Below are 9,777 nucleotides of genomic sequence, written 5' to 3'. Positions count from 1 at the left end.
ATATATATATATATATAAATTGATTACATGATAGAATATTCTAACATACGCTTATTCTTTTCTTTATCAAAGTCTACTACGTAGATTGTAATATTACCATCACGCTTGTAACAATAATTTTTTGTTCTGTACTAGCATGCTCAAGGAGGCTCAGAATAACAATCTCGCTGGTGTCTCATCTTTTATACTCGTGATAAATAAATAAAAATAAAGCCAGATCTACGCAGAATGCAGGTCGCAAAAATTGAAGTTTATCCAACTTCCCGCAATCTATTATAATTAAAATATATGTTAGATTAGTTTGTAGTCTTGCAACCTTCATTCTGCGTGCTATATAAAGCGGACTTAAGATATACCAATATACATAAGATATACCGCGTATATACTACTAATATACGCAAGATATTAGTAGTATATACACGGTATATCTTATGTATATTCGTGATATATACATAAGATACGTGTTGAGGAGTATCTAATAGTAACTCCGAAGGCTCGCATGATTGGCCATACATTCGGATTCTAGATTCTCTCGAGAGACCCGCGGGATACATACCGAGTGTCCTGTTCGCGTATTCTCTTTGAACTTGCGGTCGCCGCGTGGTGCTCTTAGCGTGGCCGGCCGGTCTCTCCTCAATTTATCAAGCAACGCGGAACTCGCCGCTTTGCGTTTAATAATGAAGAGCCACCTTCAAGGATCAAACTTTGGGAATGCAAATGGGACTTTTATCCAGCCTTTGCCTAGTTTTTAATTTGATGATCGGATTTTGATACACTTTGAAGAAAGTTTGACTTAACAAGGGGAGAAAAATATCATCATATATATATTTAATATGTAAATTTTAAGCCTAATATCTTTGGATCACTTAAATATCTTAAATTTTATCATTAAATTTTAATTAACAAATTACATTGACGATTTAATTTGTAGTATTATTATTCCTAGCTTTAATTTAGGACTGCATTTTCAAGGCTGGATTTGACACGGAGTTTGAAGAACTCCGGGGAATGTATTTAAATGTTCATGTAGAAACATTATTAGGCTTGTTGTTAGACCAGGATCTAGTCATAGCTTCGACCATATGTGTTTCTTTACTTATTTAATTTATTTAATTAACAAAATTTTATTAGAATTCGTTGTGAGAGAAAAATATAAAAATCCTTTCATTCCTATTAAAATTATAATTAAAATGATAATTACAAAGATTTTATAGACTCATAAGATTAAAAATTCAATAAAATAAAAGAGGGTTAGATATTGCTTATTATATATAATTACAAATTTAATTTCTATTATAATACTGAAGATGACTGTAATAAAAGTCGAAATGTTTGTTAACTTTGTGACTTTCAATTGTATATAATATCTGTTAGCACTAAGAACTTACTCGGCTCACTAATTCTCTTTCGCTTTATTTAAATTTCAATATTTCTGAATCGTTGAATTTTCTTTAGGACATCTTTAAATCTTAAATGTTATATGGTAGAATCTTCTCGTTTCTTAAACTTGAATCCCTTCGAATTTTTACATATTTAAGATCTTACATCCGTTTCGTATCCTTTTTCTATCTCCGATTTTGCAGATATTCAGGTCTCTAAACGCCTCGATCATTCTCGAGCCTTTGGCCTTTGAGTTCTCCCAAGTTAAATAAGGATCTATCGTGCAACATTAAATCTGGAATTCGTAGTACACTTTCGTGCCGCACATACGCCCTTTTTTCTTCTCTTTCTCTCTCATACATATACAGCGTTTTACTTGCAATCGGTCGTCCCGAATCCTCTTTTCAGTTATAAAATGAAACTAGAACGTACGAATGTTTCGAAAATAGCCATACTCATCGATTGATTATTCACGTGGATTTTCACGCGGTGGCGACCTCGGTATACCGCGTGTTACCCCATGAATGATTATCATGAGATTCGGACATAATTTGCATTATCCGTTTAAGCGAGTTCGACCAATCGTGGTGGACAATCCGATTAATTATAATTATGTTACACTAATGAAGCTATTCATCGTCTCCGATCGACTCGTGAGGCAAGGAGGTAGGTCTTTGAACCTGGCATTATCATTCTCGAATTAGATCTAGTGATATCGACGCGTATGAATAATCGATTGTTGTCTACGGAAGACCGAATGAGTTATATTTTTTATTAGAAACCTATAAGCACGTAATATTCCTAAAATGTTATATAAAATGTTATATTATATTTAGCTTTTTAATATCCGTATAATATTCTAGGAATATTGTGTCTCTTGTAGGATATAAGAGGCTGCGATCACGAGCACTTTTATCAAATTAAAAATAGAGAGAGAGAGAACAAGAAGTATAGAGGATATTTCAGACTTTGCGTGATATCCGTTAATAGATGATTCTTAAGATTTCGAGACAGAAAATTTTAATATCAAAATATCGAGCATATAATAGTTTTTAAAGTTCAAAGTTAGCCAACAGAACTGTTCAAAATTGGCGCGCTCAAACACGGCACATTGCACAATAGTGAAGATGTTTTCAAGCATCAATTTTATTCTATAATATCCTTTCTTCTAATCATCTTTACATTGTGCCATGCTTGAGCGCTCGAATTTCGAACAATTTAATTAATTAATTTTGATTGGCTAACTTTAAACTCTTATTTAAAAAGTATTGCAGCCTCGACGTTTTGATATTAGCATTTTCATCTCGAAATGATCTCAGAAATCTGTTAAGTGTCACGTGAAGTTTGAAACATCCTGTATCTTTTTTATGTATGCTGTCTCGTTCTAACCGATATTTTATTAATTCTTGCTTAGGTACTAAAATTGACAAAAACAGCCACCAATGAAAAGTTCGTCTCGTAGCCAGATTTTGTCATAGAATTTCTACTTTTGAATCTAAAATTATAAACTATGTTTGTAACAATTATGACTGTAATAATTCTCCTCGCGACATAATCCTGTATGAGAATGACATTCGTGCACTGAAAAAAATAGTCTGATTAAACAAAAGAACTCAACAAGAATGGCACTTTGTTGAAACCAAACAGAATTTCTGGTTGTCATAACTAGAAATTCTGTTTGATCTTGCCGAAATGTCATTCTTGTTGAACATCCTTTGTTGATTTAATCTGAATATTTTTCTCAATGTAATTAACAAAAGACTTAACAGTTAATAAATATAACAAATATGTCTATACAATAGAGATGACTAAGTTCGAAATGTTATGGGAATTAATTTTATTACTTTACATAAATAAAATGTTATTAATTTTTCTCCTGCGTTTGCTCGTTTAATTTGATTCTTCATTGTTATTCTTGTTGCAATATAGATTTAATTATGTTTTTATTCAAAATTAAAAAGGATCAATAAAAAATAAGACTTGTAAAATATAAATAGACAAAAGAAGCTATATATTTTAATCGGATATTTTGAATAAATATATTTTTAAATATGCATATTAATGTTTTCGAGATAAAATAAAAGGATTAGTAATTTATTAATTTACTTTTTTTTTTTACGACAAAAATTATAAAATTAAATTAAATAATTAATACAAGTAGAATAAGAAAAGAAAAGGATAAATCTAAATTTAGCCCATTTTGTGACTCTCGAATTTTGAATCGAGGCCAAACGATACTATATGATGGGACTTAATTTCAGTAAAAATTTAAATTGAGTATAACATCGTTTGGCATACAATTCGATTCAAAATTCGAGGACCATAAAATACATAAGCTCTAAAGAAACGTGTTCTTGAAGTCTCTCTTTATCGAAAATGTTTTCAGAAGATAAGTGTCACATATCAATTACATTTACTGATTAGATTGACTCTTAAGGTACGAAGTTACAATATAGAATAATGATTTTTAAAATCGACAATAATTCCTAAAAAATTCCAGATCTTTGTGTTTTTATAGTTGACTTTAATCGCGGCCAGATTAAAATCGTCAAACGACAATCGATTTATACAAATCATTTATATAGGATATGCAATAAAAGAATCGCGAATTTATTAATTCCATTTAATTGAATTATAAATATATAGTATCCTCTTATAATTTAATTCAACTGACGTCAGTGTAGTGGCCTCACTTCCTTCGGTCGCGCTTAGCGCTCGCCTTGCAAGAAGAATCGCGGCGACGGAAGCGACAATCATAAGAATCCACAGAAAACGAAGTTCGTCTTCCGCGTTATCAGACCGTGCGTCGTCGCGGAGGATCGATAACGAAGCCAAGCCAAGATTATTTATCCCCGAGAGCAAGTCCAGACCAGGCGCGCCGCGATAAAGCTCGAAAGTTAGTATCTTTTATCTCGAGAAGAGAGCGAAGGCTCGCGCGCGTAAGGAATTCCCATTCCTCCCCTTTCCATCCCTGTCTCACTCTATCTCTTTATCCCTCTAGACTGCTTTCCACTTTTCGTGCTTCTAATTAAGCCGCGGTCGCGCTGAGAGCAGTACAAGCCGGAAATAGAAAATTAGAGCGAGCCGCCGCCATCATCGCCATCACCGACGTCACCGGCGTCGTGCAGCCATGCGGGATTTGAGATCCTCTTTTCGGATTTGAAAATCCGCCGGCACACAGATCAAAAATTCGTCGAAAGGTCATCCGCAGGACCCGAGAGAAATCCAACAAATAGATTTCTTGGAATATATGAAACATGCTATATAAATCCTGTTTCAATCCTGTTTACTTAAAATGTTAAAACATTATAAGCCACATGAAGTTTTCCTTTTTCTCGCAACTCGACACTTCATTTATTTACACAAAAAGAAGAACGGTTTTATTGAAGTATCTAAAAATTTAGCTATAAGATTTAGCTACAGATTTGAAAATAATTTTGTTGGACTATAAAAATAATTACGTAAGAATCTCAATCATGGTTTGCGAAAGGTTTCGACATTCTAGTAATTTGAGCATCATACATAATTTTTTAATGTTCAGTGAAATTGTTTTCAAATTTGTATGAAGCTAAATTTTTTTACTTCAGCAAAACCATTCTTTCCCTGTACACTGTCATCCAGTCATTATACCAAAAAAAGTCAAATAATGCCTGCTTTTTGACAGAAACAGTGACAAAAAGTAACTTTTCAAGCGTTAAAACTAAAAATAAGATAAATATATTAGTAGACATGACCTATTTACTGGATGAAATGATAAGAAGATTAAATATTAATCTTTTAATGATATGTACTTTAAATAAACTCATTGTTTATAAAAAAATAATAATAACGAATTTAGAGTCACATAATCATTAAAAGCTTAATATTTAAAACTTTTGTCATTTTATCCAACATCCATTGGGTCATGTTCACCAACTGCTACGTTTAGCTTAATATTTTTTAGCAAATTTTCAAAGCAATTAAGGCCATTAGTGAACAACAGTGAGCAATTGTTATACGGGGCAGCTAAAATATGAATAAAACGTTTATGTTTTACAAATTTTATGTCAGCTCAGGAAGAAAAGGTCACTATAGTGACCATTTTGAACGATAATGACTTTCTAGTGACTTGTTAAAAAAAAAAGATGACAAAAAATAACTCAGGTGACAATATAACGGCGCTGCTTCTTAAGCGTTGTCGAATATTTTAGGAATTGGAATTTCTGAGGTCATTTTATAAAGAAAAGTTCTCCTGAACAAATGATCTCAAGGCTTCGTTTCAAAGGCAGGATATTACCTTCATTTTTTATTTCCCAAAGGATTTGATTCAATTGATCTATTGGCGTACTAACTTCGGAGCGGCACAGTATTACGTAAACCACGTTTTCATGCCACTGATTTTTACAAAATGTGACTACAAGTAAAAAATGAAGGCAATATCCTACCTATTAGCTGCTCTGAGCTTTAAAAAAAATCTTTTTATTTAGAAGCTATCAAGAAAAAACGATAATATAGAACTTTATAAAATATTTAATATCCTGAAACAAAGTCTTTGAAATCATATGTTCATATCAGCTTTTTTTCATGAAAAAATGATTTTAAAAACCAACTCTTTTATTAATATACTAAATAAAAAAACATTTAAAAACTCTCAGTTCAAACTATAAAAAGGAATGTTCGTAAGCATAAAAAACATGGTATTTGGTGCACAAAAATTTCTATGTGACAAATATATTTAATTTTTAATTACATACGTAAGAATCGATCGAATATTTCAAGTATAAAAATGATATGTTGAATATACAGTAAAATTTATAGTAGAATAACTAAATTATCAAGGATGGTTTAAAATTAAGTTGAAACGTTCGATCGATTCTTAGATGTGTAATGAAGAAGTGAATATATTTTCACTTCTTCATTGTTACTATAAATTACTACGTATTTACACTGTTAAATTCATAATATCAAATTATATCCAATTTAAATTATTTTATTCATTTCTAAAGGTCGCCATTGCTCCTATTTAGTATGCCGTTAGTTAATTATAATAGACCATTAATTTGATTAAAATAATACATTAATAAATAAAGTTTAATTCATTAGTTTTAATATTTTATTTATTTATTGTTTCAATATTTTAAGAGTTGATTTAAGAAAATTTATGAGGTTGTTTCTTTTGAAACTAAATAATTCAACCATATAATAGATTGATTTACATTTTGACATAGAAATTATAAATAATTTGTACTTTTTTTAACTTAAAAAAATTGAGTTAGCATTGTTTCTTTAATATCTAAAATACCACACTTTTTAAATCCCTTGCCCTTAATTACTTAAATCCTCATTCCTTTTTATAATAAAATATTGGACAGTATTTAAGAAACACCCAGTATATCGCAATGTTTTCGCGTGTAATATCTTTCAAAATAAGAAGTAAAATATAAAATGCAAATGGATAATATGCGCACGCTAGTAATCCAATATCTTGCTACACTTTCCATATTATTTTCTCTCCTAATTTTTAATTCATGTATCTATTACATTTCATGTTTCATTACTCTGTTAAAAAATAAATTCGATATAATATATATTTTCAATACTCTGTTCAAAAATTAATTATACTTTCTTCAATTTACAATTCCACTCGCGCGTTTGATTGATGATACTAGAGGTCTAAAAACTCGATAATGTTCAGACATCAGTAATTATATCGCCGATCTACTATCGCGTTGCTGCCAATCATCAAAGTGGAAACTCAGCTTCCCTTCGGCCCGGATCGCTTTCAATTTCCCCGACTTTTCCTCGACTCGCAGCAACTCCACGACCGCCTACTGTTCATCATTCGCGAGACAATGTCAACCCCGCCTCTCTCGCTCCTCTGTGTGTGTGTGTGTGTGTGTGTGTGTGTGTGTGTGTGTATGTGTGTGTGTGTACTTGATATCAACTCAATATCGCGTCCACGTAATTTTGGAGTGGACGACGATGCACCCCCGTCGTGACTTACTGCCCCGTCGAGAATACCGTATAACAACGAAGAGGGACGAGGACACCACGGAAAATAAAGCCTGTAAACGTCGGATGCGAGCGGCATCTCGGCTCTCCTCAGGTTGAATTACGTCTCTCTCGCGGGACGCAATTCGGAATTGCGGATCCACGTAAAAAGTCCTAGTAATCCGTGCGCATCCCTCTCGCCTAATTGCTAATTAACGTAATTAGTCGCTCTTGAGAATCACTCTTGAAGTATTATGTTACTCTCGGCGATCGAAGGTTCGTCCGAATTTCTTGTACCACGAGAGACAGTAATTTTTTCTTTTTTTTTTTTAATTATTAGAACAACGTGACGTTTCTTTTTCTCTATTCCGGGCAAAAACTTCTTCCTCATTTTAACCATAAAATCTTTTTGATATAGTCGCGTTAACGTAATTAATTTGTTCGCTTGATTCGCGTCACACGTTTTTCTCACGTTATTTACGCAAGTAAATAATATATATAATATAACATAAATATAAACGATGTCTTATAACATAAATGAAATGTATGTTAATAATTATATTTACACAATACTTGTGTGGCATGTGGAATAACTGCGAAATGTGAAACAATTGAAACAATTACATTTACATTGTATATGTTACACGAAAGTTACTTAATTATTAATTTAATAGTCTAATTAAGTAATTTAACCGATTAACTAATTAATTTAAAATAATAATTCCTGTACAGAATATTTATATAAATTATTTATTAATTTATAATATATATGCATAATTTAAAATAATAACGTGAATATTCCTGGTATAGAGTATTTATATAAATTTTAAATTACACTTATATAAATTATATAGATACCAATTTAGAAATAAATATAAATAGATTCAAACAAACAACGTATCTATATAATTTATAACACATAAAAACCCACACGAAATTATTTCTTGAAACAATAATGTATAAGAAATACGATTGTGACACATTTTTTGCGGTAAAACATTTTCTATTGGCCCGCAATACAATTTTCTTTTCGTCCATAGCTTCTTCGGGATGTATAGTCTTCACAAGTCTGTCTAATGGCCGGAGTGACATCCAACGTTCCGTACGTTCTCTCTCCTGCGACTGACTTTATTGAACCGACATATTTAATGTCATAATGACTAGGATGCCGACGACCGCGACGATTGTTAACCGCGGAAATAGCGCTGTCAGTGTCACACGCTACACTGGCGATTGTCGCTGCACCAGCTACACTAATCCCTCTGAATTATGCTGATTTTTATTCAAAACACGCTTTATCCGAAATGTCAACGCTTGAAATGAGAGGAATACTAATCGCGGTTACGTTAATTAATGCGCGTTAATCCTATCTAAACGGATAAAAGCAGGTAGCGCTCTCGAAAAGTTTCTCTTCTATTATAAAATTTTTTTGTTGGAAGTAGAAGAGAACGAATCGGGAAATCAATTCGTATAATATGTTTACTGATGAATCTAAAAAAATTTTATTTACTATTCGTTCCTGCTACATCCTCGCGTCGAAGAAATTTCTATTAAAAATATGTAACTCATAATTTATGCGCACAAAAAAAAATTTTAATGCATGTTAATATTTTTCTATTACTGAATAACTGTATTATTATTATTTAACGGTACTAATGTTTAATAGTTCTATATTATTGTTTATTATTAAATATAATCAGTAGTTTTCACATATTTTTGAAAGCATTTTTTTTATTAAAGCTAAAAGAAAACAATCATTAAAGTAAACAAAATTAATGTAATAACGTCATTGATATAATTGCGTAATATAAAATAAGTTGTATATGTTGATATAGATTTTTTTTTTAAGACACAGGAGGATATAACAGGAAAAGTGCAATAGTTTTAGCGAACTATTTTATCGTACACAACTCAATAAAAATACCGTCGCCGTGGGAGGGGCTGATAGTATCGGTTATCATTTATATCTCGCAGTGGGAATAATTTTGCCGGCAAACGTTAGAGTGCATGGCGCACCAATTTCTCAGAAGAGACGACCGGTGACGTGACGTTCTCGCGTTTACGTTGCGAGAACTTATCTTCTATCCTTGCGCATATCGCAAAAATTACACGCGCAATTCAGTAGATTAAGCAACAAGCGACGCGACATGCTGTCGTTCAGCTTCGTTACTCCACCGGATAATGGATAACTTAACGTTATTGTTAACTTTATCAATTAACGCGTACGAGCTCTCAGGATACATGTGTGACGTTACGCTAATCTTACGTTGCGTCACGCCGGTTTGCTAGCAAACTCTTAGACAAACACGTCTTCAAGCTATCCATTCTCGCGTGACATTCTCGAGGTGATTGAATTTTTTTCTGTAAGAACGCGTATATTATTTGTAAAATAAAAAAAGTATAAGAATAAGTAATATATATATATAT

General features: G+C 32.0%; 1 protein-coding gene across 2 annotated transcripts in view; it reads left to right on the top strand.

The window, feature by feature from the left end:
- The window catches only part of LOC108691859 (catenin delta-2), a 62,775-nt gene that overhangs the window by 218 nt on the left and 52,780 nt on the right, over positions 1–9,777 (top strand). The window lies entirely within an intron of this gene.

The sequence above is a fragment of the Atta colombica genome, unplaced genomic scaffold, assembly GCF_001594045.1.
Source record: "Atta colombica isolate Treedump-2 unplaced genomic scaffold, Acol1.0 scaffold53, whole genome shotgun sequence".
NCBI lineage: Eukaryota > Metazoa > Arthropoda > Insecta > Hymenoptera > Formicidae > Atta > Atta colombica.
The sequence above is the reverse complement of the archived record's forward strand: the minus strand, read 5'-3'. Positions and strand labels throughout refer to the sequence as shown.